Source organism: Piliocolobus tephrosceles, chromosome 14 (genome assembly GCF_002776525.5).
Source record: "Piliocolobus tephrosceles isolate RC106 chromosome 14, ASM277652v3, whole genome shotgun sequence".
NCBI classification, from domain to species: domain Eukaryota; kingdom Metazoa; phylum Chordata; class Mammalia; order Primates; family Cercopithecidae; genus Piliocolobus; species Piliocolobus tephrosceles.
Window position 1 is genome coordinate 87,377,697 of NC_045447.1, and position 23,674 is coordinate 87,401,370.

Sequence of the window (23,674 nt, forward strand, 5' to 3'; positions counted from 1 at the left end):
AACTCCGCCTCCTGGGCTCAAGCAGTCCTCTTGCCTCAGCCCCTTCAAGTGGCTGGGACTTCAGGTGTGAGCCAGCACATCCAGCTAATTTTTGTATTTTTTGTAGAGACGGGGTTTCGTCATGTTGCCCAGGCTGGTCGTGAAGTACTGAGTTCAAGCGATCCACCCTCCTGGGCCTCCCAAAGGGCTGGGATTACTAGCATGAGCCACTGTACCAGGCCTATTTATTAATTATTTCCTATTTATCTGTACACATACATACACACACACACACACATATGAAAAACTGTGAGTTTATACTGATACTTCTGAGTTCAAACTGATACCATGGAATTCATTTTAGCCTGCTAACTTTCTCTGATTTATATAGTTTTTCTCCAACTGTGACAATCCCTTCTCCCATTATCTACAATTCAGTTACTAATTTTCTCAAACCTAGTAAACACATAAAGTAATTTCAAAGTTGCTGGGCCATTTTCTTATGAGAAACACTTTGCTAACTATTGTACAGCCTGTTTTCCATCTCCACTGCTTTCTTTCTCTCTTATTTTTTGTTAATGTTGTTTTCATTCCCTTGGATTTTTACCTGCGTTTAGTTGCTACTTACTAAATTTTTACTTGAGTTTATTCCCCCTTGTAACTTACTCTTCATTTCTGAAATGATTTTCTTTTCTTCCATTTATTTTCTGATTTCAATGAACTACTTTCATTTCTTCCTGTTTTTTCTCCATTTCAGTTATTGGTTTTCGAGCTTCTGATTTAAAGTGTTCTTGTTATAGTCCCGGATGTTTGAGAATGTTTAATTTGGCTAGGGGTGTAGATTTATAGATTTCTCGTGCTTCATAGCTGTTTATTTTGTGGGGGCAGGAGATTCCTCAGTTAATTTGTGCGAAAGTTCATTTACTCTTTTTCTGCCATTGTTCTGTGTAGATTTAATTTCTGCTTGTTCATCATTATGATAGTGTGGTGGTTTCCAAGATTCCTAGTTTAATGACATGCTTTTCCGTCAGCCTAATAAAATCCAGTACTTTTAGCAGGTTTGTTTGATTTGGAAGGGGCACAAGGCCATTTATAAAATTTTCTTTGGTGTGTCAGGACCTTAAAACATTCCCTCTTTTCTTTTATTCTTTTTACCACCCAGTTGCACATGGAGCCATCTTCCTTCCTTTCCCCCCTTTTTCTCTGCCAGAAGCTGCATGTTTTGTATAAACGACTATCCCTTTAAGATCATGCTGCTGCATTTAAACAAAGTCTGTCTTTTCCAGTGCTGAACTTGGCCCTTTAAGTGGCTCCAACTTTTAAATCCTTTTCAGTCGGCTGCTTCATTTGCCTGGTTACTTCTTAAGTGGTTCAGATTCAGGATGGATTAACCTTTCTGGTGGTTGCTCCACCTCTTCCCCAGGACCCCTGGCCAGCCATCCTCCCCAGTCCACCCTGCAGTTTTTCCATCTGCCTCAGTTCCCAGCAGTACAGGACAGCGGGAGTGCGAGCGACTCACAGTTATTTCTTGGTCTGGGCATTGCTTGAGGCCTAGGGATGCAGAAGTTGTGGGTTTGCCAAGAAATTCCATAACTGAAGTTATTTCTTATCATTTGTGGAGAAGACTTAGAAGGTTACTTGCTTCACACTCCACATCCACCATTGCCTTCAGCAACTTCACAAATTATTACAAATTGTTATAATTATTTCTAGACCAACAATCTAGTAGGAAAAGATGAGCAAAAGGATAAAGGCAGTATTCACATAAAAACCAGTAAAACAATAATAAACCACATCCATTCATAAATAAATACAGATGAGATACCATCTCATGCCAGTTAGAATGGCGATCATTAAAAAGTCAGGAAACAACAGGTGCTGGAGAGGCCGTGGAAAAATAGGAATGCTTTTACACTGTTGATGGGAGTGTAAATTAGTTCAGCCATTATGGGAGACACCGTGGCGATACCTCAAGGATGTGTAGCACCACAAATACCATTTGACCAGCAATTCCATTACTGGGCGTATACCCAAAGGAATATAAATCATTCTACTATAAAGACACATGCACACGTATGTTTATTGCAGCACTATTTACAATGACAGGGACTTGGAACCAATCCAAATGCCCATCAGTGATTCTCTGGATAAAGAAAATGTGGCACATATACACTGTGGAATACTCTGCGGCCATGAAAAGGAATGAGCTCATGTCCTTTGTGGGGACATGGATGAAGCTGGAAACCATCAGTCTCAGCAAACTATCATTCTCAGTTCCTGTGTTAGTTTGCTGAGAATGATGTTTGCTGAGAACAAACACCGCATGTTTTTGCTCATAAATGGGAGCTGAGCAATGAGAACACAGAGAAACAGGGAAGGGAACATCACATACCAGGGCCTGTCGGGGGGTGGGGGCAAGTAGAGGGAGAGCATTAGGATGAATACCTAATGCATGCAGGGCTTAAAACCTAGATGAAGGGTTGATGGGTGCAGCACACCACCTAGCACATGTATACCTATGTAACGATCCTGCACGTTCTGCACCTGTATCCCAGAATTTATAGCAAAATTAAAAAGTAAAAAGGATACAGTTTTCATTCCTTTATATTGAGAAACATCAACAAAGTTGATATCAAATACTAACAAGGTTTGAGGAAACCTTTATGCATTACAGATGAGAGAATAAACTGGTGCGATATTTTTAGATAATACCTTAGCTGTGTCTTTGAAAAAAATTATAGTGACCCATAGCTTTTGGCACAACAATGGCAGGTCAAGATATTTACATTTTTAAAGTTAATCTGCATATGTGGATAAAGACAGAAATGTGAGTTCATTGCAGCATAGCAAAATTCTGAAAATAAACTCCAATTTAACAAAGTGAACTAATGTAGTTTGGTTTTAAAAAATGGAAGCTGCCTTAGGCACTTAGAGATGTTATTCCAGTATACACTTAGAATTAAGTGTCTTATAAATATTTATGAAAGAAATGTAGCCGGGCACGGTGGCTCAAGCCTGTAATCCCAGCACTTTGGGAGGCCAAGGTGGGCGAATCATGAGGTCAGGAGATGGAGATCATCCTGGCTAACACAGTGAAACCCCATCTCTACTAAAAATACAAGAAATTAGCCGGACGTGGTGGTGGGCACCTGTAGTCCCAGCTGCTCGGGAGGCTGAGGCAGGAGAATGGCATGAACCTGGAAGCGGAGCTTGCAGTGAGCCGAGATCACGCCACTGCACTCCAGCCTGGGTGACAGAGTGAGACTCCGTCTCAAAAAAAAATAAAAGAAAAAAAAAAAGAAAGAAATGTAGCAGCAGAAATTTCTAGTCTCCAACAACCAAAGCTATCAACTGTTAAGCAACATAAGATAAAGATTTTACACATTAAACTTGGCGTGGGTCTCATTTTGTCTATTAGAGACCATGGCATAGTTGCATGCTTAGTCTCAAGCACAAAGTGCATGAAGCAAAATAAGAATGATAAAGGCTTTGATATAATTAGATTTTTTTTTTTTTAAAAAAAGCTTTAATAATGTGGTTTTATTTTACATATCAAATGCACATTATATTAAGAAGAAAACAACCTCATATGCTCATAATTTGGCGATTTTCCTAGCAGCCCTCTTTTTTCTTCTATTTTATATACACAGTGTAATTATGTCTCACATCACAGATACATTTGTATACTTTTCCACTTAACATTGACTGCATCATCATGACCTTTTTCCAATATCATTAAATGTTTTTCAAATGAAGAATTTTAAGAGCTGCTTGTTTTTCAATATATATTTCAACACCAAATTGTATTTTGCACTTTGGTACATGTTGGACATATGAGATGCTTCTGGCTTTTTTTCCTTTGTACATGCTGTAGTACATGCTGGAACAATAAGCATTTCTGAGTATCAAGTCCCCATCTTTAAATGTTTGGTATGAATATGTGATAAAGTCATAGGAGTCTGGTTCAAAAAGTACAAATAATATTTCTGAGAAAGATTTCCAAGCTGTTTCCATAAAGGTGACAGCAATTTGTAGTGTGTAGATCAGTGATGTTAGAGTGAACATTATTGTAGGTGATGTTGCTTAACAGATAATAGTGGATAGGTAGACTGAGTTTTGGTTTAAGCTATAAACAGTGGTTGATAGTGTAGGGTAAAAAAAATTGATTAGCTTTGGCATTTAGAAAACCTTGAGCTATAATCAGACTTCAGTTATTGACTGTGTAACTCAGGATAAGAAAATAAACATCTTTTAATTTCCTTATATTTACTCAAACAATGATTCTAATAATAATTACCTAAAATGTGATTGTGAGAAATAAGTAGTAAACATAACACTGTTCAGTTCCTGGACCATGCTTTGTGTTTAGAAGACAACATTTATTATTATAGGTAGGTAAGTGGAAAAATTTGTGAGGAGTGAACTTATTACAATGTCATGTATCTATTAACTACAATGTTAAAATATATTAGTTTAAAAATTTTAAAGTCTATATTAAGTCTATTCAAGGCTGGCGGCAGTGGCTCACACCTGTAATCCTAGCATTTTGAGACGCCAAGGCGGGGGGATCACTTGAGGGCGGGAGTTTGAGACCAGCCTGGCTTACATAGTGAAACCCCGTCTTTACTAAAAATACAAAAATTAGCTGTACTGTGGTGGTAGGTGCCTATAATCCCAGCTACTCAGGAGGCTGAGACAAGAGAATCACTTGAACATGGGAGGTGGAGGTTGCAATGAGCTGAGATTGTGCCACTGCACTCCAGCCTGGATGACAGTGAGACTCCGTCTCAAAAATATATATATGAGAATGAATAAAAAGTGTGTGTGTGTATATATATAAGTATATATATCGAGTATATATCATAAATACAAATGAGATATCACCTCATGCCTCATATCTATATGTATCTATGTATATATAGAGAGACTATTTGTTTATGTACCTGTTACTAAAATTTGCAATTTAAAATATTTTTATAAAGTAGGCATATAGTGTTGTGATCATGATCATCTTACTACTCAGATGTTACTGGAATACAGTTTACAATTTTCCAATAAAATATATCAAGTAAGAACAAAAGCAAAACTTCTGGAAGAAGGTCACTTTCAGTTAATATGTACTGTGAAAGTGAACATGCTCCCTCAGAGTACTTCACACCTGTATACTGTAGTCCTGCAAGATTCTCAAGGAAGTTTCACTGATTATTTTATTTCCATCACAACATTGAGTGGTAATTGAAATATAGTGTGGGTGGAGTTATTTTCTCACACTTTATAGATGAGGCAAGTGAGGAATGAGCAGAGGAGTGACTTACATGAGGTCATAAAGTGACATATTCACTAAAATATAATATTCTGGAGCCTCTTTCTACCATCTCATATTCTATCCTGCATGTACCACTATTTTTCAATAATCATGGAATTGAGCTGAGTGTCAGTATGTTTGGAAGACCCAGGTAAACTCTCTTAATAATGTATATTGCTGATAGAAGCAATGCGACAATAAGGCAAACAAAATCAAAGAGGGCAGACAGAATGAATAAAAATTAAAAATGTCCATTGGTCTGTAACTGATGTTCCCCGTATGTATTTCTCAAAGATAACTGAACTTAACTATCTTTTTAGATACTTCTAATTCATATGCCAGACCATATGTGTATATAGATACCTACATAATTACTTCTATAATATGTGGCGTAATATACAGTTTATCCTGTACCTGGGTTTATTCTAGTTGATATATCTTGAAAACCTTTTATTACAAGAAAATATAGCACATTATGTTTTCATATTGCCTACTCCTTTATGTAAGAGTGTGACAGAGTTTATTTACCCAGTCCCCTGTGAATGGGTATTTCGGTTGTTTCCCCTGAGGTGTCTTTTTTTTTTTTTTTTTTTTAAACTGTGTGCTGTTGAATTAAAGAAATTTTATGGAGAAATACTTCTTAATGAACTTTTAAATTGATAGATGTGTATGATTTTGAGGTAAGTGTAAAGTGAAAGTAGAAAAGGAAAACTAGAATGTTGTAGGCAATGCAGAATTTTAGCCAATATAGATTTGCACAGAAAACTACATTTTGATCTTTCAGTACTCGTGCAACACAGAGCAGAAAAAAAAATTGCAGTGCATCGAAGCCTGTGTTCTCACAGGCTTTCTACTCCATAATTGTTAGAAGGGCAATGAGTTTTAGAGTTGTGAAGAGAACCCCAAAGGCAAAGCTGTTGGCCAACGCAGCAGCATCTTCTCCTATGATATCGAAAACAAACCTGGAAATGGAAACTGTAATGGAGATTGTGTCAGGGAAAGGAAAGATCGGGGGAAGATCCTTCCAGAGTTGTTGCTCGGAAATGTAGAGATTTGAACTGTTTAGATTGATGCATCTGAAAAGCAATAGTGTTGCATAGAAAAAGCTGCAATGGGAGTAAAGTGGCAATGCTTGGACCACTGTATGAAGCAAAATAAATTGTTACTCAGCAAAAGGAGAAAGGTCTCCTCTAATGCATCCAAGAACTTCTGCTTTCACAGTTCCTTGTATGGAAAGAGCATTAGAGGACTAAAAACCTTGCCAGGTTACCTGCAATTTGACAATACCAGACTGTTTGTGGAGCTGCACTCTGAGGGGCTTTTAGCTTCCATATGAGGTTCGTGATGGCTTTTTAAAAAGAATTGTTTTAGCTTTAGTCTATCAGTCCAGGTAACCCAACGGTCTTCTGTTCAAGGCTGAAAGTTCTGGAAATACAGCACCCCTTTGGCAACCATCAAAGAAGCTCCTAACAAATATTAATATACTTAAAAATAGCAAAAAATTTCCCTTCCTATTTTTTTTGAAACTCTATAGTGGCTCTGATTTATGAATATCTGATATGTCTTCTTGCCAGATATCACTCAAGGACATGGATTATTATTTATTGCACAATCTAAAAATATTCTAGGCTACAGTAGTTAAGATATAATTAAATATCAAGAATAACTTGACTAGAGCCAGAAAATTCAAAGTGAAGTAATTTTCTACCTTGGACCTGTCATTTATTCTTTTACTGTGAACTGTTATAACTCATGAGGTTTGTTTTCAAAGAACAATTATTGTTGATTATTGTGTTCTCTTTTGGGAATTTTAAGGTGGGTCGTTTTATGCTGATAAATTTTTGTTGTCTTAAATTGAAGCCAGAAACTTGTCTTATTTTCATTTATTTGTTAAAAATAGCCTTTCTGTTTTGTATTCATCCTATTAGAAAAATTGCTGCAACTGAAATGGCACAAACGTGCTGCTTTTGAAATTTTGAGGGTTGCCCTCTCCTGTATTTTAGGACTGGCCCATGTTCATTCTCATTCAACAGTTCTGTGAAAAGAAAGAAAGAAAATTATCAGAATTATTTAAAAATATAGAACCCAACAGATTCCGATTGGATCTAACCTATTGTCAAAAACTTTCATTTAAAATTTATTTTTAGAAAATCAAGCATGTTTTCAAAAACCAATACTTTAAGCAAGGATTTGTTTTGCTCTTGTATGAATTATGGACAGTGTGTCTCTCATTTCTGCTGATTGTGGTGATATCAAATAGAAGGATGTTCTAATGAAGTCAAGATCAAAATCGTGGTATTGATTGAGATAAATGAAGCCATCTATATATTCTTTCACTTCGGAAACATTAGGGAAATACTAAAGGGCTAGTACTGAAGGAGATAACGGGGGAATACAAAGGAAGAACATTAGTAAACTATTGATCCAACCTGGCTGTGAGGCAATGGATTTATCATTAGTGCCTGATTCTCCACAGCCCCTTGAGGGACCAAGGTAGGCCTCCTGACAAAGAATTCCCCTGGAAAAGGCTCAGAATTCTCAAAGTTAGTTCTCTGCCTTGCTTCATGGTCTTTTGCCTCTCTCTGTTTCCTAGACTCTGCGTTGATGATTCTCTCCTAAATTCAGTGCAGTCTTCCCTTCTACTTGGATGATTTGTACCAATTGACTATCTTAACTTTTGAACTATCACCCTATTCATTTGCTATTTTTACTACATTTTGGTAAAAGGGTGTCTGCAGTGGACCACTTAAAAAAATGGCCTTTGGTTCCCAATCCTTGAAACCTCTTACCCTTAAACAGTGTTTGGGAAACTGTCATTCACTTAGGTGAGATTAACGGATAACACATCCTTTTCCACCCACTTTATTCTAGGGCAGCACTTTTAGGTAGTTTAAAAAAAAGAAAAAAGAAACACAACTGACTTTTAAATCGTCATTATTCTGTTAACACATAAAGTTAAAGGCAATTACGTTTTCTGTTTCTTTTTGTTTTCTTTTTAGAATAATCATAGGCATTAAGATGTGCTACATTAATGTAATTGTTTCAACTTACAGTTTATCAAATCAGCAAATGCAAGCTTTAAATCAGTGTCATTTTTTAGCCTTAAAATAAATTGTTCTCTGAATTTGGGCAGCTTATTTCTGGCAGTTTGCAGATGGACAGCCTCATGGCATTACTGAATGTATGCATTAGAACATAATTAGCTACATGTAAAGATAGGTTTAGCTCTTTCTAAATGGGTTAATCAGTTCTCACTGAATTCAGGGAAATATAAGGGAAATTCAATGCTCAATGTGTTTAGATATGTTGGCTTAGACTTTAAGTAAGCTGGATATAAATAAATACATACCCCAATGAGAACTAGTTCTGTCATGTTCAGCCTTTCTATCAAGTTATCAAAGCATGAATATTGCCTGGTCGTATTCCAGGAGGATTCTTTGTTTTGATTTTGATTTGTTTTCATTTGTAATCTGGAGTTTTATGTTTGTATCATTAAGTAGATACCTTTTGTGGTGCACTGCTTTTGCAGGTGGGTTGTGAAAGGGCAGGACTCATTTACTTAGTTATTAGAATACCTTCGGTAAATGAGTTGTAAAATATAACACAATTAAAACAAGAAAACTGGGCTGCATCTCTGCCTTTTATTCCATACCCCAGGTGGCTGGGTTTTTTTGCTTCTTCTGCTCCAGGTGACATCTAAAGTTGCTGTCCCTCTCGGGCTCTGCCTGGCGTGTCTTTGTCTCTATCTTCTCTGTTAGGTGTCCTTATCTACTTCTATACCTTTAGACGCTATCTATATGTTGATGGGGTACCTTAATGTGTTTATCTAGGACTGATCTCTCCCTTGTGTTCTGTCTTCATCTGGATGTGTAATAAATGTCTCAAACTGAAAATAACAGGGGAAATAAAAAGGAAGATCAAACAGATCTCCTGATTACCTCTAAGCCCAAATTTTCATGTGACTATGCCTCACTCCCCAGTCTTCTCAGTGTCAGTAGAAGGCACCACTATCGACCTAGACATCAGAAATTCTGGGAGATATTCTAGATGACTCTTTTTTCTTCAACCCCAATCCAATCAATTAGAGGTACAGTTGATTCTACCTTCTTTAAATAGATCGAATCCCTTCAGTTTAACTCTTCACTGCCACTCACCCAGTAGTCTAAACCTCCATGCTCTCTCTCCTGCGTCACTACAGTAACCTAACCAGTCTTCCTGCTTTCACCTGTGCCCCTCTTCAAAATTTTCCAAAGGTAAGCAAGGTCTTCCCAGTGCCCTTATGTCTTTTTGTCTTTCACAATGTAATTGTAAACATTTTTAAACATTCAGAAGTTTAAAGATAGACTAGTACAATGAATCCCTATGTACCCATCATTTGGACTGAATAATTATTTGCTCTTACTATATCTTCATGTGCCTTTCTCCCCAAACACACTCTTAAATACTCTCAGATGAATTCCAGACATCATATTACTTTATTGGTAAATACTTCAGTATATATCGATGAAAGATAAAAACTCCTTAACAAGTTTATAACTACAAATATCTATTATGTTCAAATTTCTGTGAAAACCTTAAAATATTATTTTATAGTTTCAAGCAAGTTTCACACAGATATTTGGCTGCTTATTTCTTAAATCTCTTTTTAATTTATATATTTCCCTTTACTCTCTCTTCTTTTATCTTCCAACTTGTCTGTTGAAGAGAGTCGCCGTTTAATCTGCAATCTGTTGTTCAGTTTGCTTCTGTCCTTCAATCTGCAGACCTCTTTCTGAATTGTCCTAATTGCTTGCCTTCCAACATGGTGCCTTTTACCGTTTTCCTCTGACCTAGTGATTTTCTGAAGCATAGTGGTTACATTAGGAACTAGATAACCTTCACACTTATATTGTGGCAATACTAGTTCATAGGTGCTGTTTGTATTTCCTAGTGTAACACTTCAAAAGGAACGTAATTTCTGATTGCATCATTCTTTTTGAGACATTAAAACCAGTTAGTAGATTAAGGTATTGTTATCAGTTTGATGCATTCATCATAACGTTTCCATCCATAAATCAATTAGGAATTGTAGGTACTCTTCATATTTGTAGCCTCAATCTGTTTTTTTTTGTTGTTGTTGTTGAAGGTTGCAAATGCTTATATTCTAACTCTACATTCTGTCTTCACGTACTTTCTCGAAAATGTGCAAAGGGAAACACTTTCATCGTCTAGTTGTTAATACTGAGATGAGTTTGTACAGGGAATTCAGGATAAATGAAAAATGTTTCCCCTTGTTTACAGATTTTAGAAGAACAAATTGGTTTTTTTTAACACCTTTCACGGTGATTGTATTTTTTATTATTGGGTATAACTATGAAATCATAGATTTTAAGATATGTAAAGTATTTTAAACACTTATTCATTGCAGTTATTATTACAGCTGTTCAAAATATTTTTTGTTTCTTTTTTTCTTTTAGCCACTGAGCTCCTTCAAATTGGCTTTGTTGATGTAACTCAAAGCCTTCCAACTTTCTCTGTTAAGATCTATGCTCTTCTTATGTATTTCTTGTCCAACAGTTGGAATCAGCTAGTTTTCCAAACACTGGCTTCTTTAAGAAGAATGTGATTTTTAAAGACCTTCTTTTAAGACTAGAGATGCTTATGTCTACTGTGTTGGTCAGTGTTTCCAGACTTTTTCATTGGACAGAGCTTGGAAAAAAAGTGAAGATAAAAATATACCATGAGTTGATATTCAAATTTGATTCCAATATTAATATGACTTCGTAAATATTACATTTCCATATATTCTAGGGTGAAAACCTTGGATCCTAATAATAGTAGTATAAGTACTTTTTACGCATCCAATGTGTGTGTGTACAAATGGTTTGCTTGCCAAATACAGACACATGTACATACACACTAGCTACAGAATAACAACATGATTAGAAATAACAGTTTGAGATCTCTACAGTGTTTTTGTCCTTACCTTATATCCTAGTGGATATGTAAGAATTACTACATTTTAAAATTACTTGATATAATGCCTGTTTGTGTGGTTTAGCCCCCTGATATGCAATTTATTTCTTTTTTTTTTTTTGGCTTTTATTTCTTAAAGATTTATTTCTGCTTACATTTCATATAGTTTTTTTGTATGATTATAGGAGCATTTACATGATTCCAAATCAAAAGTATAAAATCAGGCACAGTCATGGAAGTCTCCCTTCCAACCCATCCCCTTCCCTCTAGTCTTCTCTTCTCCTTCTAGGTTACCTAATCCTTAAATTAGGTTTTGGTTTATTCTCTATTTTCAATATAAGAACATTTGTATGCAGGGATGTGCTTTTGTGATTTATGCCCTTTTTAAAGATAGTATACAGTATACACTTTTTGCCACCTTCCTATTTTACTTGATGGTATATACTATGTATCACTTAATAGCCGTTACAGAGCTGTTTCTCATTCCTTTTTATAGCTACATAGCACTCTCTTTTATGTATATGATGTAATTAATTAAACCAGTCACCTATTTATGGATCTTTGGGATGTGTCTAGTCTTCTGCTTTATAAATATTGCTCTCTTCCCACTTGAAACCCTTCTATGGCTTCCTATTGTTTTAAATAAAAATTCAGACGACTTTCCATAGCTTACATGGTCCTGCATATTGGGTTTCTCTGAATTCTCCAACCTCGACTTACCATTTTCTGTCTGTCTAATTATTCTTTATATTCTAACTTCTCTACACTTCTTTCCATTTGTCAAATACACTCAAGATTTGTCTGTCTTTAGAGTTTTGCATTTGCTAGTCCCAGCAACTACTTTTCTCAGCACCTGTTTTCATGACTGACATACTACACCCTTCACATTATGGGAATTCAAATGCTACTGGCTCAGAAATATCTTCTGGAACAGTCCTACCTTAAGTGACACTACTGGTTATTCAAGCTAGTAACCTATTTATTTTTTTCACAACACATACCACAATCTGTAGCAGCATATGACAGATCAAATTGTTATTATTCTGTGACATCATATTGTGTTAGATTATTTGTTCATTTGTGCTCCTCACCTAAATATCTTTCTGACTAATGAATCTTTCACATGCTGTATAGTGTCCGACACTATATAGTATGGGCTCAAAAAGCATTTGTTGAACTAATGATTGAATGAATCAATTAATAATATCAAGCATAAAATATGCTACAAATGAAAAAATACCTATAAAGCCTTAGCAGCTTAAAATTGAACAACCTGGCTTTTTTTATTTATTTCTGTAATGTACCAAAAATTGCATGTCTTTCACAGTATGCCACGTGTCATGGAATTAATGTTTTGTGACCTCACTTGAGTGTTGTCATACCAGATTGTAGGATCTAAATTTTTTATTGTTTTAGGGATCAAGGCAATAACATTTATCTCTGATGTGTAACTCCAGTAAGCTGTGAGGCCTTTACATTTGTTTTGAGATTCTAGCTGAAGTTTTAACCATAAACCGCAGATCGTCGCCCACAAGTGAGAGAAGATATCAGACATATGGTTGTCCTAACTAGAGAAGTAGTGTTATTTCAGTTTTAGAGATGAAGACTGGACCTCAGAATTGGTAAGCAAGCTGAAAATGTGACATATTAAGTGACTTTGCTGGAATTCAATCTTACGAGTCCTTAATTCCAAATCTCATGTTTTGTGTCTGTATACACTGAATATGAAGACATAACTAAATAGGATTTTTATAATTTCTGGCCATGTAAAAATTTATAGCTTAATAAGAAACATTAAAAACTTTTATATAAAGTTATATTTGTATAGAGAAAAGTCACCCATTTTGGTGTATTTTCATCTACCTCTATTTACTTAGCCAGGAATGTTCTCAGACTCCATGACTCAGACACCTAAAATTTACTCATGTGATAAATTTTTGACACTCTCTACAGTGTTAAAAGTATTCATAAATACTCATAAGTTTTTGGCCTAGTTAAGTCTTATAACTAACTTAACTAGTTTTGAGATGTTTTCTTTGTTCTGTTACAAAACAGCCTACTCAGCACTACATCATCCTGACACTTGCTACATCTGTCAGTTTTCTTCCACAGTTTCTTGTCAAACTGCCATTTCCCTCAACAGCCTCTGTTAGACTCTCCCAACCCCATGCCTGCGCTGCACACAAATGGCCTAAAATTCTAAATTGACAGAACCTTTAAATGGTCAGGCACATATATTTTTCATTATTGCATCCATAGCGAAAATATCCAAAGCATAAAGATTATTTTAACAAAAGACTATGAAATTTACATCATTTTAAAATCATAATCCCCTTTATTTCTGCAGAAGGGAATGATATAGCTACCATTATTTACTGACTTCATGACATCACTTATTCTTTTGGTGGTTAGGACTTTTGGTAGAGGCAGATGTTGAAAAATGTCCTTATTTCACTGTATTTCGTAAACTTCTCTAATTGTCTATTACATGTCCACCTGGAAGATGTAATAAACATACAAATGCCCACACTTCATGCTTGGAGGAGTTGACTGGCCACAGTTGGAATGAACCCTGGGAGTCTGTATTTATAACAAAGAGCATGTGATTCCGATGCCAGGGCCAATTTGGGGTTGTCACAGGTGTAAATGCTTTACTGTGTACTTTCAGAATTCCTTGAAGGTGAGAAATATGTCTTTGTCAACTAAAGAATGTCCTAAAACTTAATTGTGCATATGAGTCACCTGGGAATGGTGTTAAAATGTAGGTTCTCATTCTGTAGGTCTGGGGCAGGGACTGAGAGTCTGCATTTCAGAAAAGCTCCCAGCTGATGCCGGTGTTGTTCATCTGTGAAACACAATTTGAGTGCCTCTCATCTATATGACTTTTAGAATAACTTTGGGACTTAAATATATATATGTGTGTGTGTGTGTGTACATATATATATATATATATATACACATACACACAGTTCAATTAAATCTGAATCTTTAAGAGGACATAAGATATTTAAAATGATTCTCAGGTGATTCTAAATTCACAGTGATTCCTTGTGTCACCAGGGTTCAAAACCAGTGTCCTCAATGAAAATGCAAGTGAGAAAGAAAACTAAAATTTCCCTTTTTTAGTTACCAGACTTATAAAACTCACGCCACTTAAACTCCAGTTGTAGGCAAAGAAAACTTAGGCTGCCTAAATGCATATTTTTTATGCCAAGTAAAAATTTCTGTGAGTTCTTCTCTACCTTAAGTCCAGATTCCAGGATTCAGGCACCTGCCTTTGTGTATGTGTATATGTGTTTGTGTGTGTGTGTTTGAAAAACTGCAAACATTAAACTATAGTTATCATAATCCTCTTTTATGTATCATTGGTAGGTGAGTAATAGGGCAGATGTCTAGGGGCAGAGCCTTAATATTTGTGCCAGTGAATCAACGACTTGAATTGCTGTCCATGGTCCTGGTGCTATGACCCATAGTTGTTAAAAGGTTATCAAAGACTTTTATTTATTTATTTTTTTACCTTATTGGCTCTTTCTCCGTGTGCCTTTCTTACCTACATATGAAATAAGAGAATATTATATTGCATATGTTCTTAAAAGCACCAAACGAGAGGGAAAGAGACCTAGAAATATCAGGATATCACAAAGGGTTGTTTAGAGTAAAAGCAAAATAGTACCATCATTTCTCCCTGTCAGCAGAGCATTTCATTATGTGGAATATAATGACATAGGTAAACTTGAATATGTCATTGTATATTTTATTTTTCAAAAGATGATTCATAAGCTATTAACAGATATTTTTATAGCTGCCACTATTTATCAGAAAATTGCAGTTTTAATTTTTTTCTGTTCAAAAGCAAGTTCTTAAAAAGCAATTCAGAATTCTATTTTTGGACATGAGAGTCCTGAACATGCCTTACCACAAACCACTAGAAAACTGTAAAATAGAAGAAAGAACCATTCTCAAACATTGGAAACAGTTTAGGGCTGTTATCCATGATTTTTAAAAAAGGAACATCATGGGCAATATGATATTCCCAGATTTCTCCCTGGAGCCGTAGTCTGGACCATGACCCAGAAAGGGGGCTCCCAAGCAGAGCACATCAGTCTTGCTAAAATGGGATAACAGCAGTTAAGAGCTTGGAGAGGCTAAGGTAGCTGGTGTTTGTAGGACAGAATATGACAAGAGGAGAGAGAAACATAGTAAAGGAGCTTCGTGGATCTGTATAGGAGTCACCTTGAGTCTATTGCTGAATATTAATTTGCACTGGCTAGCACAAAATTTCATCAGACTGGTAAAGAATTACCAAGCATGTATAAGCTGAACACCTATCAGAGATTACATAGGAATGGGGGATATACAAGTTACAACAAGCCAGATTGGAGACAGTTTGTAGGCATACCTCAGGGCATTCAACATAGATTCCTGAAGGATAATTCTTTAGTATTGGAATAAAGTAACACTAGAGGAAAGACATCTCTAGAACAACCACCACAAAGCAAAATTAAATAAATAAAAGGCCTCAAAAATATGAGACTGATCCACAAATTACTTAACTGACTTCAAAATAAATTGCAATATTATTTAAAAGAAGCAACACATTTTCAACATACAAATATGTAATTTTACAATATCTAGCATCCAATACATTATTAATTAAGATCCAAAGAAGCAAGAAGAATATGCCCTATTTACCAGGAGAAAAATTCAACAATAAAAAGAGACTTAACAACAGTAATAATATTAGCAGACAATTTTAACCTAGTTATTATAAATATGCTCAAGAATTTGAAAATACAAAAAATAATGCAGAGATAAATAAAAAATATAAAAAGCAAAATGAAAATTCTAGAGCTTACAAATGCAGTATCTAAGTTTTTTTTTAAAAAATCAAACTATTTCCTAATATTCTTTACATCCTCTCACTATCCCACCTTGGAGACTTCAACTGAATGTTTGAAATGGTCCCATAGCTCACTGATGTTATCATTACATTCATCATTTTTTCTTTCTACTTTTCATTTTGGTAGTTTCTAAGGCTATGTAAGTCCACTACTTTTTCTTCTTTAATGCTTAATCTTCTGTTCATCTCATCGATTGTACTTATCATTTCAAACATTGTAGTTTTCATATATTGATGTTTTGAGTCTTTTAAATATTTTCCTTGTATCTCCTTAACTTTCCAATCTTTCCTTGAATATATGAAATGCAGTTATAATTATCATTTTAATGTTCTGATATATTAATTTTATCATGTATCATTTCTTGGTTAGTTTCAATTGAGTATTTTTTTTCTCCTCGTTGTAGGTCATATTATTTTGTTTCCTCTCATACCTTGATTGGATGGCAGACATTGTGAATTTTACCCTATTACTTGTTGGATGCTTTTGTATTTTTTTATTTTAATATATGTAGTTGACAAAGATTAAATATATTCAAAGTGTACAATGTGATGATAAGGTATACATATACATGTGTAAGGATTACCACAATCAAATTAATTAATACATTCATCACCACTTATGCCTTACTTTAAATTCCCCAGAACTTGTTCATCTTACACCTGAATGTTTGTACTTTTTGACCAACATCTCCCCATGTTCTTTTCCTTCCATTCCCTGGCAGTCACCCTTCTACTGTCTGCTTCTATGAGTTCAACATTTTCAGAGTCACATATAAGTGATATCACACAGGATTTATCTTTCTATGTCTGGCTTATTTCACTTAGTGTAATGTCTGCTGGGTTCAGACATGTGTTACAAATGGTTAGGATATACTTCTTTTTCATTACTGAATAATACTCCATTATGAATATGTACCACAATTTCTTTATCCACCGTACCATCAATGTTTATCTCTGGATGGAAAATTAGGTTGTTTCTACATTTTGGCTATTATGAATAATGCTGCAATAAACATCAGGGTGCATACATCTCTTTGAGATCCTGATTTCATTTTCTGTGGATACATACCCAGAAGTGAGGTATATATTGTACCATATTGTAGTACTATTTTTATTTCTTATTTTTTTTGAGGAAAACCTCCACACTGTTTTCCAAAATGGTTGTACCAATTTACCTTCCTACCAACAGAGTAGAAAAGTTCCCTTTCTTCCACAATCTAATCAAAACTTGCCTTTTTCATAATAGCCAGCCTAATAGGTGTGGAGTAATATCTCACTGTGATTTTGATTTGCATTCCTCTGATGATTAGTGATATTGAGAAACTTTTCATATACCTTTTGTCCATTTGTATGTCTTTGGAAGTATGTCTACTCAAGTTATTTGCCCACATTTTAATTGAATTTTTGCCCACATTGTAATTGAATTTTGGGTTTGGGTTTTGTTTTTGTTTTTGTTTTGCTATTGAGTTGTATGACTTCTTCATATATTTTGGATATTAAACCCTATTAGGACATATGGCTTGCAAATAAATATTTTCTCTGATTTAATTGATGCCTTTTTGTTTTGGTGATGGTTTCCTTTGCTGTGTGGAAACTGTTTTAGTTTGATGTAGTCCTACTTGTTTGTTTTGGCTTCTGTTGCCTGTGCTTCTTTTTTTGTCATATCCAAAACATCATTGCTAAGGCCAAAGGCAAAGGGCTTTTCCCCTGTGTTGTCTTCTAAGAGTTTTACAGTTTCAGACCTTATGTTTCTTTTATATGGTATAAGACAAAGTTTCAGTTCTTTTCTTTTGCTTGTGGATATCCAGTTTCCTCAAAACCATTTATTGAAGAGACTTTCCTTTCCTCATTATGTATTCTTGGTGCCTTGGTATTAGTTAAATATCATTTAGCTCTATTCCTGAATAACTTAGAAACAGTTTATTTTTCAGCTGTTAGGTGGAAACAGACCTGTTCAATTAGGAGTAATTTTGCCCCATTAATGAGGTAACTCTCTTTTGGGAACGCTCTCCAATGCCTTTTGAATTATCAGGTTAGCTGGTGTGGGTGATGATGAAGGGAACTGTTTCAAGTGTGAGTTTCAGGGCTTGATCTCTTTAACCCTTCAGGTGGTTTTATCCTCAGGCTTGGCTAATTCCCTCACATTTGTGTATTCAGCCGAAGACTCTAGAGGAACCCTCTGCAGATCTCTGAGACACTCTCCCTCTGCACAACTGTCTCCTGTCTGCAAACTTTAGCTGTCTCTGCCTTTCTGAACTCCCAACTTTATCTTTTCAACTCACAGAGAAGGCTAGGCTCCTTTTGGGAATTTCCTCCGTTTGCCACAGACTGTAAACCCTGTGGCAAAAAGTTAAGGTGGTATGCTGGGGCAACTGCAGGCTCACCTCCTTTATTTCTCATCTCTGAGATTGCCATACTTGGTTGCCTAATAGGCATTGTCTTAAACACTGTTGTTTTATACTTTTTATTTCTCTCTCTCTCTCTCTTTCTTTTTTGTAGTAGTTTTGGGTGGAAGTGTATATCCAGTCCCTGTGGCTTCCTTAGGCTGAAAGTGGAAATTCCTTCCCCCCTAAAAAAAAAATCATATTAAAGAAAAAAAATCCCACTTCTTTTTCTGTAACTTCTATCATTAATTTACATTTTCTATTCTCAATTTGAGAGTAATACATTCTAAAATTGTAGTTTCAACAGGGAGACTTTTTCAAAGAATCTTATTGTCTGTTGTTAACTATTGACATGAGTTTTCTATCCATTCACTTCATTTTATTCTAAAACAAAGTTTTGTTAGGCTAATATACTAATGGGTCTTTATGATAAAAAATATAGGTAATACAGAAAGAAATTAAAATAAATTTTAAAAATATTTCTTGAGAAATTGGTTTATAATATCTTTTCAAAATACAGCTTGGTCAAACTTTTGGTCAAATATTCCTAGTCATCACACAAAATAATTAGTTAAAAACAGACAATAAAATGTCTAATTGGTGCCTGATTACACAAAAAGTCTATACCAAAATATAGACATTGAAGCCATAAAAGGATTTTTAAGGAATCAAAGCAGATTGAAAACCAAAATTTCTAAGAAAATTGTATTCTATATTTTAAAAAATCTAGTTAAAAGTATTCTGATGTATAGAAAACTTGGTATGTTAAATAGCATTTAAAAACTGAATTTTTAGAAAATATATTTTATATATTCCACTGAAAGCAAGAAGCTGAATAGTTATTTATAATTGTGAATTTAGAATCGAAAAAAGCAAAGAAGGCTGATTTCATTATTTTCATGAAATAAACATGAAAAATATACTTAAAATGTCACATATACCATGCAAATGGTTGGATTGTTATAAAATGATTCCCTGATTCACAGAAATCATCACTGCTGTTAAAAAAATATTAGAATGCTTTCAAGCACCTCATTGTTGTAGTTACTGTGTCAGAATCAACTAGTTTGGGGCCAATTTTTATTTGTCTTTATTATTTCTAAAAATGCTTCACAGTGTTTATCCCCATGAGAATCTACTTTACTCGTATTAATTTTCTTCTTTTTAAAAGAATTATACACAAATTAAATAGTAATAGATAAATCTCATTACTTACAATTTATTTGGAACATGCACAATTTAGGAAAATATGATGACCATCCATAATTTACCTGCCATTCTCCCTTCATTAGTAATTTATTCAAAATTTTGTTATTGTAAATACTTACTGAATCATCATTTGCGATTTAGGTTATGCCCTTTTTGTATTTCTTAAGTAGGACCTACTGGATTCAGTTTTTTTGTTTTTTTTTTTTCTTTTTTAATTTTAATTTTATTTTCTGTTGATTTTTTTTTTATTTTAGGTTCGTGGTACATGTGAAGGTTTGTTACATAAGTAAACTCATGTCATGGGGGGTTTATTGTACAGATTATTTCATCACTCAAGTATTAAGCCCAGTACCCAACAGTTATCTTTTCTGCTCCTCTCCTTCTTCCTACTCTTCACCCTCAAGTAGACCCTGATGTCTGCTCTTCCCTTCTTTTTGTCATGAGTTCTGATCATTTAGCTCGCAGTTATAGGTGAGAACATGATGTATTTGGTTTTCTGTTCCTGCATTCATTTGCTAAGGATAATGGCCTCCAGCTCCATCGATGTTCCTGCAAAAGACATAATCTCATTCTTTTTGTTGGCTGCATAGGATTCTATTGTGTATATCTACTGCAATTTATCCAACCTGTTATTGATGGGCATTTAGGTTGATTCTATGTCTTTGCTATTTGGAATAGTGCTGCAATGAACATCTGTGTGCATGTGTCTTTATGGTAGAATGATTTATATTCCTCTGCGTTTATACCTAATAATGAGATTGCTGGGTTGAATGGTATTACTATTTTTATTTTTGTTTTTGTTTTTTAAATTATACTTTAAGTTCTAGGGTACATGTGCATAATGTGCAGGTTTGTTACATATGTATACATGTGCCATGTTGGTGTGCTGCACCCATTAACTCGTCATTTACATTAGATCTATCTCCTAATGCTATCCCTTCCCCCTACCCGCTCCCCACAATAGGCCCCGGTGTGTGATGTTCACCTTCCTATGTCCAAGTAATCTCATTGTTCAGTTCCCACCTATGAGTGAGAACATGCAGTGTTTGGTTTTCTGTTCTTGCGATAGTTTGCTGAGAATGATGGATTCCAGCTGCATCCATGTCCCTACAAAGGACACGAACTCATCCTTTTTTATGACTGCGTAGTATTCCATGGTGTATATGTGCCACATTTTCTTAATCCAGTCTGTCACTGATGGACATTTGGGTTGATTCCAAGTCTTTGCTATTGTAAATAGTGCCGCAAGAAACATACGTGTGCATGTGTCTTTATAGCAACATGACTTATAATCCTTTGGGTATATCCCCAGTAATGGGATGGCTGGGTCAGTGGTATTTCTAGTTCTAGATCCTTAAGGAATCGCCACACTGTTTTCCACAATGGTTGAACTAGTTTACAGTCCCACCAACAGTGTAAAAGTGTTCCTATTTCTCCACATCCTCTCCAGCACCTGTTGTTTCCTGATTTTTTAATGATTGCCATTCTAACTGCTGTGAGATGGTATCTCATTGTGATTTTGATTTGCATTTCTCTGATGGTGAGTGATGATGAGCATTTTTTCATGTGTCTGTTGGCTGTATGAATGTCTTCTTTTGAGAAGTGTCTGTTCATATCCTTTGCCCACTTTCTGATGGGGTTGTTTGTTTTTTTCTTATAAATTTGTTTGAGTTCTTTGTAGGTTCTGGATATTAGCCCTTTGTCAGATGAGTAGATTGCAAACATTTTCTCCCATTCTGTAGGTTGCCTGTTCACTCTGATGGTAGTTTCTTCTTCTGTGCAGAAGCTCTTTAGTTTAATTAGATCCCATTTGTCAATTTTGGCTTTTGTTGCCATTGCTTTTGGTGTTTTAGACATGAAGTCCTTGCCCATGCCTATGTCCTGAATGGTATTACCTAGGTTTTCTTCTAGGGCTTTTATGGTTTAGGTCTAACATTTAAGTCTCTAATCCATCTTGAATTAATTTTCATATAAGGAGTAAGGAAAGGATCCAGTTTCAGCTTTCTACTTATGGCTAGCCAGTTTTCCCAGCACCATTTATTAAATAGGGAATCCTTTCCCCATTTCTTATTTTTGTCAGGTTTGTCAAAGATCAGATGGCTGTAGATGTGTGGTATTATTTCTGAGGGTTCTGTTCTGTTCCATTGGTCTATATTTCTGTTTTGGTACCAGTACCATGCTGTTTTGGTTACTGTAGCCTTGCAGTATAGTTTGAAGTCAGGTAGCATGATGCCTCCAGCTTTGTTCTTTCGGCTTAGGATTGTCTTGGCAATGCGGGGTCTTTTTTGGTTCCATATGAACTTTAAAGCAGTTTTTTCCAATTCTGTGAAGAAAGTCATTGGTAGCTTAATGGGGATGGCATTGAATCTATAAATTACCTTGGACAGTATGGCCATTTTCACAATATTGATTCTTCCTATCCATGAGCATGGTATGTTCTTCCATTTGTTTGTGTCCTCTTTTATTTCACTGAGCAGTGGTTTGTAGTTCCTCTTGAAGAGATCCTTTACACCCCTTGTAAGTTGGATTCCTAGGTATTTTATTCTCTTTGAAGCTATTGTGAATGAGAGTTCATTCATGATTTGGCTCTCTGTTTGTCTGTTACTGGTGTATAAGAACGCTTGTGATTTTTGCACATTAATTTTGTATCCTGAGACTTTGCTGAAGTTGCTTATCAGCTTAAGGAGATTTTGGACTGAGACAGTTGGGTTTTCTAAATATACAATCATGTCATCTGCAAACAGGGACAATTTGACTTCTTTTCCTAACTGAATACCCTTTATTTCTTTCTCTTGGCTGATTACCCTAGTCAGAACTTCCAACACTGTGTTGAATAGGAGTGGTGAGAGAGGGCATCCCTGTCTTGTGCCAGTTTTCAAAGGGAATGCTTCCAGTTTTTGTCCATTCAGTATGATATTGGCTGTGGGTTTGTCATAAGTAGCTCTTATTATTTTGAGATACGTTCCATCAATACCAAATTTATTGAGAGTTTTTAGCAGGAAGGGCTGTTGAATTTTGTCAAAAGCCTTTTCTGCATCTATTGAGATAATCATGTGGTTTTTGTCTTTGGTTCTGTTTGTATGCTGGATTACATTTATTGATTTGCGTATGTTGGACCAGCCTTGCATCCCAGGGATGAAGCCCACTTGATCATGGTGGATAAGCTTTTTGATGTGCTGCTGCTTTCAGTTTGCCAGTATTTTATTGAGGATTTTTGCATCGATGTTCATCAGGGATATTGGTCTAAAATTCTCTTTTTTTGGTTGTGTCTCTGCCAGGCTTTGGTATCAGGATGATGTTGGCCTCATAAAATGAGTTAGGGAGGATTCCCTCTTTTTCTGTTGATTGGAATAGTTTCAGAAGGAATGATACCAACTCCTCCTTGTACCTCTGGTAGAATTCAGCTGTGAATCCTTCTGGTCCTGGATTGTTTTTGGTTGGTAGGCTATTAATTATTGCCTCAATTTCAGAGTCTGCTATTGGTCTATTCAGGGATTCAACTTCTTCCTGGTTTAGTCTTGGGAGAGTATAATTATCCAGGAAATTATCCATTTCTTCTAGGTTTTCTAGTTTATTTGCGTAGAGGTGTTTATAGTATTCTCTGATGGTAGTTTGTGTTTCTGTGGGGTCAGTGGTGATATTCCCTTTATCAATTTTTGTTGTGTCTATTTGATTCTTCTCTCTTTTCTTCTTTATTAGTCTTGCTAGTGGTCTATCAATTTTGTTGATCTTTTCAAAAAACCAGCTCCTGGATTCATTGATTTTTTGGAGGGATTTTTGTGTCTGTGTCTCCTTCAGTTCTGCTCTGATCTTAGTTATTTCTTGCCTTCTGCTAGCTTTTGAATGTGTTTGCTCTTGCTTCTCTAATTCTTTTAATTATGATGTTAGGGTGTCAATATTAGATCTTTCCTGCTTTCTCTTGTGGGCATTTAGTGCTATAAA

The 23,674-nt window shown here is 35.4% G+C and overlaps 1 pseudogene; it reads right to left on the reverse strand.

Moving 5' to 3' along the window:
• Positions 1-3,303: 3,303 nt before the first annotated feature.
• Positions 3,304-23,674, reverse strand: part of LOC111543257 — a 158,703-nt pseudogene continuing 138,332 nt past the window's right edge.